Source organism: Canis aureus, chromosome 11 (genome assembly GCF_053574225.1).
Source record: "Canis aureus isolate CA01 chromosome 11, VMU_Caureus_v.1.0, whole genome shotgun sequence".
NCBI lineage: Eukaryota > Metazoa > Chordata > Mammalia > Carnivora > Canidae > Canis > Canis aureus.
Genome location: NC_135621.1, coordinates 72,245,453 through 72,251,452, shown reverse-complemented (window position 1 = coordinate 72,251,452; position 6,000 = coordinate 72,245,453). Strand labels below are relative to the sequence as shown.

At 55.7% G+C, this 6,000-nt stretch overlaps 1 long non-coding RNA gene across 1 annotated transcript; it reads left to right on the top strand.

The window, feature by feature from the left end:
• The first annotated feature begins 698 nt into the window (after nucleotides 1–698).
• Nucleotides 699–1,621, top strand: LOC144324383 (uncharacterized). The gene is made up of 2 exons (XR_013389936.1): nucleotides 699–1,000; nucleotides 1,312–1,621. It is a non-coding gene; the product is annotated as an uncharacterized LOC144324383 (long non-coding RNA).
• The last annotated feature ends 4,379 nt before the right edge of the window (nucleotides 1,622–6,000 follow it).

Here is a 6,000-nt window from a genome sequence, read left to right as displayed (position 1 = left end):
ACCCTATCCCTAACCCCTAACCCTAACCCAACTCACCCTAACCCTAACCCTAATCCGGAACCCCTAATCCTAACTCTAACCCCTAACGCCTAAGCCTAAGCCTAAGCCTAAACCTAACCCTAACCCCTAACCCCACCACTAACCCTAACCCTAACTCTAACCCTAACAGTAACCCTACGTCTTCCTGAAGCCTTCCCACGGGGTCCTAAGTAGGCCGGGCCCTGTCAGCGTGGACGCGGCCCCACGGCCTCCCCGAGCCTCCCCGCGGGTCCTGAGGAGCCGGGCCCTGTCAGCGTGGACGCGGCCCCACGGCCTCCCCAAGCCTCCCCGCGGGTCCTGAGGAGCCGGGCCCTGTCAGCGTGGACGCGGCCCCACGGCCTCCCCGAGCCTCCCCGCGGGTCCTGAGGAGCCGGGCCCTGTCAGCGTGGACGCGGCCCCACGGCCTCCCCGAGCCTCCCCGCGGGTCCTGAGGAGCCGGGCCCTGTCAGCATGGACACGGCCCCACGTCCTCCGGAAGCCTCCCCGCAGGTCCTAAGGAGCCGGGCCCTGTCAGCGTGGACGCCCCCCCCGCGGCCTCCCCGAGCCTCCCCGCGCGCCCAGGCTCCCCTCAGCAGGCGGACGAGGCTACTGCGCACGCGCCCCCGGCGGGGCCTGGGCTCGGGCGCCCCCTGCGGGACGCGCAGGCGCTGCAGGAGGCCGAGCGGGAGGCGGCGTCCCCGCGCCCAGGGCCGCCCCCGCCTCCGTCCAGGCTCCAGCCGAGGCCTGTGAGCGGCGGAAACGTCTCCCCGACGCGGAGCCCAACCCCGACTTCCCCAGGACACTGGCGGACGGGGACCTGGAGCCCAGGGACGACGTGACATGTGGACCAAACTCACCCCGTCCCGCAAAATCCCCTGCACCCTCCTGCGCTGCGGGCGGGGCCGCGGGCCGGTGCGGCCGCCCTGGAGACAGCGCGGAGGCTGCTCGGGGAGTGCCCGCTGGAGCCGCCCCGGACCGGCAGGTGCGCGGCCTGGAGCTCCCGGGAGATGGAGACGCGGGAGACGCGGGGCACCTGCCCCCGATGTGCACGGCAGCCGGGTCCACGGCGGCCACACTGCGGGCGGAGCCTCGGTGCCCTCGGGCAGAGGGTGGATAAAGGGGATGGAGACGGGTGGTGGCGAGAGACAGAGACAGAGAGAGAGGTCGGGTGTCACTCAGCGTCGAAGAGAAGGACATCTCGCCGTTCGCAGTGACGCGGACAGAGCTAGAGGGATCGTGTTAAGTGAAATAAGTCAGTCCGGAAAGAGAATGACCGTGTGGCGTCATTCACAGGTGGAATTAAAGAAGCAAAGCAGAGGAACATCCGTGAAGGGAAGGAAAGACAAATAAGATGGAAACAGAGACGGAGGAAAAAGAGACTCTTAATCCGAGGAAACACACTGCGGGTCGCTGGAGGGGAGGGGAGGGGAGGGGAGGGGAGGGGAGGGGGGCGGGGTCACGGGGACGGGCTTGAAGGAGGGCGCGGGATGTCACGAGCACTGCTGTTCTCTCCAACTGGTGAATCCCTGAATTCCATCTCTGAAACTAATAATACACTCTACATTAATTCATTGGATTTAAAATTAAATTTTTTTAAAAATCAGTTGACTGTATCAGAGCACATGTCCTTCCAGGCTCTCTATTCTGCTCCTTCAGCTGATGCCGGAACCACCCCCCGTGGGTCTGGTTTAAGTAGGTGCCACGCCTCGTCCACGGCCCAGCCCAGGGCTAGAACTCACGACCCTGAGATCAGGACTGGGGGCGAGGTCAGGAGTCCGGTGATTCACCGACGGAGCCAGCCGCGGCCGAGAACTGCACTGGTTCATCCTGCGTCTCTGTGATGTGACATCGATTGAAATAGGAAAGTGCTGCGTCCCGCTCTGTCCTGCTTCTCCAATACTGACTTGCTGTCCGGGGTCATTCGTGGGGGCAGACGGATGTTAGTTTTTTTTTTTTTTTTCTATTTCTAAGATCTGCCACCATGGTTTTGATAGGAGTGACATTGAAACTGGAGAGTGGCTTCAGGAACTGCAGTCATTTTCACAAGCTGAGGCTCCCACCCCACGAGCCCAGGATGGCCTCCCAAATTTTTGTAGGTCTCAGTGCACAAGTCTTGCACTTCCTTGGTTTAGTCTAATTATTTTGTTCTTTTTGATGCTCCTGAGAAGAGAGTCATTTCCTTAATTTCCTTCCTCAGTGCTCATTGTCGGGACACAGCAAGGCTACTGATCTCTGTAGGTTCATTTTGTGTCCCATGACTTTACTGAATTCACTCATTAGTTCTAACAGTTTTTGGTGGAGTCTCTCAGGTTTCCTGTTTCTGGTACCGTGTCTTCAGCAAACAGGGACAGTTTGATGTCCCCCTTCCAGGTGTGGATCTCGGGCTTCTCCTCTCTACCCCTCATCCAAATGGCACAATTTCCACCTGGGTGATCAGGTGACCTTTATGATGTGGCTCACTAGTCCCCCACCCTTCGCAGGAGCCAGGCCCCGAGGTGAGGACGGTGCGGAACCCAATTTAGGGTTAGGGTTAGGGCCCTAGGAGCTCTGTTGGTCCTATCTACCAGGGTGGAGACCTCCCAGGACGCTGAGTTGAGGGCAAGACTCAGCATGAGGCTTGGGCTCATAGCCGATGTAAAGGGGGCCATGGAAGGTGTTGACTGGGCTTAAGAGGCCCTTCTGAGTTTTCAAGCTGGAATCATCTGCCGGAATTCCAAATCGCACAATTTCATCTGGGTGCATGGGCGAGCTTTCTGCTGTCACTCATGTGTTCTCAATGCCTTGGAATTTGGAGCTAGGCTCGGGGCCTAGGTCAGGACAGAACACAATCTAGGGTTAGGGTTACTGACCAGGAGCTCAGACGCTCCAATCTGTAGGCATTGGGCAGACCTCCCGGCAAGGCTGAGTGGAGGGCAAGGCTTAGCATGAGGCTCAGGTGCACGGCTTGGGTGCAAGGGGGTGCTGAACTTGGGACTGGTCTGTCTCATCGGCCCTTCAGATTGTTCATCTATGACAGTGCAGTCAAGGATCGCTTGATTCTCAGAGTTAAGTCTATCACATTTTCACTGCACTTCCACACCTACTGTTGAGATAGGTTCAAACCCCCTTATGTGAGAGGGTAGTTGAAAACTGTATTCAAGGAACACTTGTTTCAGAGTTAAGTACAGCGCATTTCCTTTGACAGGCTCAGACAGGCCTCTGCCAGCAGGGCTCCTGGAAAGAGATGGGAGTTCAGGACAGATACCTCTGGGGCTTTGTCTTCTGGAAGTGAACCTGGCTAGGACCTCCTTAGCAGGCACTGGGCATATGGTAAGCAGCCCAAGCCTTGGACGGGGTCACAGCCTCCAGGAAGAGCCCATGTGAGAGAAGGGAAGGTCCCTGGAGTCAGGCAGATGGAGCAAAGTGAGGAAAACAGAGGCTGAGAAACTTGCTCCAGGGCAGACAGCTGTCCAGACTGATACCAGGTGCCCAAAAGACTTGTCCACTCCCCACCCCAGTGCAGCTCAAGCTCCCTCCTCCCAGAATCCTGAGGGTTTGCAACCCCCTCCCCAATTATCCTTTCCATAGGCCAGGCCAGAGTTGTCTCCATGTGGGAGGGAGCCTACACCCATATGACCCAGCCCCTTAGGACTCTCCCAAGAGTGGGCCCGTCCCTAAAAATCTGAGGTACAGAGGTGAGGGAAAGGGGCTCCAGGGGCAACCAATGCACCACTTCTGAGCATCTCCACATGCCAGGCTCAGGGTTGAGCCAGGCTGCAGGTGGGCAGACATAGGTCTCACAGACTGGCTGGACAGACAAGCTCCTGGAAAGTTCAACAGGGAAGGCCAGGAGTCATGAGGAGCAGCAGATGAATCTGATGAGGACCGTGGACTCAGTACAAATAGGAGATCAGAGAAGAAAGGGGTTAGGATGGGCTGGAGCCCTCAGGAAGGCTTCCTGGAGGAGGGGTGCTGTCTGCGTCTTGAAAGCCTGATAGGAACTGAGGGGATAGGCAGAGAGAAGGGTCAGGAAGAGCACTGTGAGTGAAGGAGGAGGAGGGGTAGAGGAGTCTGTGCAGGGCAGGGGCCAGGATGAGCAGGATTCTTCAGGGTTCCAGAGCTATGGCTCAGAGTGTCTTTTGAGAGTCAGGCAACCTTCCTCCCCTTCTCCACCGGCCCAGCAGGCCTAGGTACTGTGACCCACAGGGTGGGAGTCTAGCCAGAAGGAAGGGAAAGGCTGGTCAGTAGCCTAATCCATTGAAACGCCCCCCTTACAAGGTGCCCTATGGGGCTCAGAGAGCTCCTTGTTGAGCTCCTTTCAACCCCTGCTGTTGAAATAAATACTTGTGAAGAAGCGGTGAGACCTGTGACCTAGTTTGCTCAGGACTGAGGGAGTTTCTGGGATGCGGGACTTCCAGTTGTAAAAATGGGTTGAGTTGGTCACCCTTAAAAAACAAATCCCTACTGGAGGACAGTCCTAGAGCAAGTCTGAGGAGGTCATCCCAAAGATCCATGACAGATTATATGACTCAAGTGTTTCTTAGGAGGAGAAATGTTCTGTTTTTAGTTCTTTAGAACTGTTTTCCAATAATTTAGGAAAGCAGGACTTACATGTGATAGTAAATAACCCACATGAAGTATTACCCACAGAGCAGTTCAGCACTGTTTCCCAAATGCTGTTTCCTTAGGAGATGTTAACTGGTAAATCCAGAACAAAGAATTCCTGTGACCCTTGGGAACACCGAGTCCTCTACCATCCATCCACCTGCTGCACCCTTACCTCAGAGAGTCCTGCAGCCCATCAGTACATTAAAGCTCCAAAAAGCCCCAAGGGAGAGAAAAACCTGCTTCATCCTGTTTAATGGCTCAATAAACAAGGTTATTTGCACAGTGGGCGAATTCTCTTTACTCGCCTGCACACTCTCTCACCCAACACACAGATTTTCTCGTGATTCCATGGAAAACCCTGGAAAAGAACATAGATCTATAGAATCACCCACTTCATGGATCCCGAGAGCTGGTACCAATTCAATAATCTCATGGTAAGACTTTAAGGATAACCCTGTGGGAAGTGCAATTTCCGTTCTTGTTCAATTCAAAATTTCCCTCTCTTTTTTTTTTCTTTAATAATCCACTGGATTTTATTTTTATTAACTACTCTCTATACCCAACGTGGGGCTTGACCCCACAACCCTGAGATCAAGAGTCGTATGCTGTACTGACAGAGCCAGCTAGGTGCCCTAATCCACTGGATTTTTTTTTTTTTTTTTTTTACTTTTCTTAAAGATTTTATTTACCTTTTTTGTCAGAGAGAGCACGCAAGCAGGGGAGTGGCAGAGGGAGAAGCAGGCTCCCCTCGGAGCAGGGAAACCGATGGGTGGCTCTATTCAGGGACTCCCAGATCATGACCTGAGCCACAGGCAGACGCTGAACTGACTGAGCCACCCAGGCATCCCTCCACTGGCTTTTAAATGCTGGACTTTTCAGCTGTTCCAGGGGCTTCACCCCAAGGCCTCAGGCTTGGGCTGTGCTTCCCTCTGGGCTGGAATGGCCAGCAGCTTCAGGTCATTCTCTGGCCATGCCCTGCAGGGTGGGAGGACAGAGCTGGCACCCCTCACTCCTCCTTTCCTGGGGCAGCTCAGCATTCTCTTCTGGATTCTGGGTCAGGGAAGACCGTGTCCTGCCCATGGTCAGAGCAGGGGTCCAAGCTGGCCCAGGAGGCCCCAAAGCCTCTTGTGGGCGTTCCCTAGCACACTGCCTCTCCCTGAGTGAGGGATTATATCACAGGAGGCCACTGAAGCTCTTGAGCAGATGGGGTTTTGTGCAGTCATGAACCCTCTGCTGGGGCACTGGGGGAAGAAAGGCAGGAGAGGCATGGTACAGCCCAAATGGTCCCTGAGCTCTGTAATCCCCTGAGTGGGGCAGATGGGGCAAGGAGATAGCCACTGGTTGTCAAACCAGGCCAGAGTCGCAGTAGAGGGGGACTCCCTGGAGGAGGCAGCA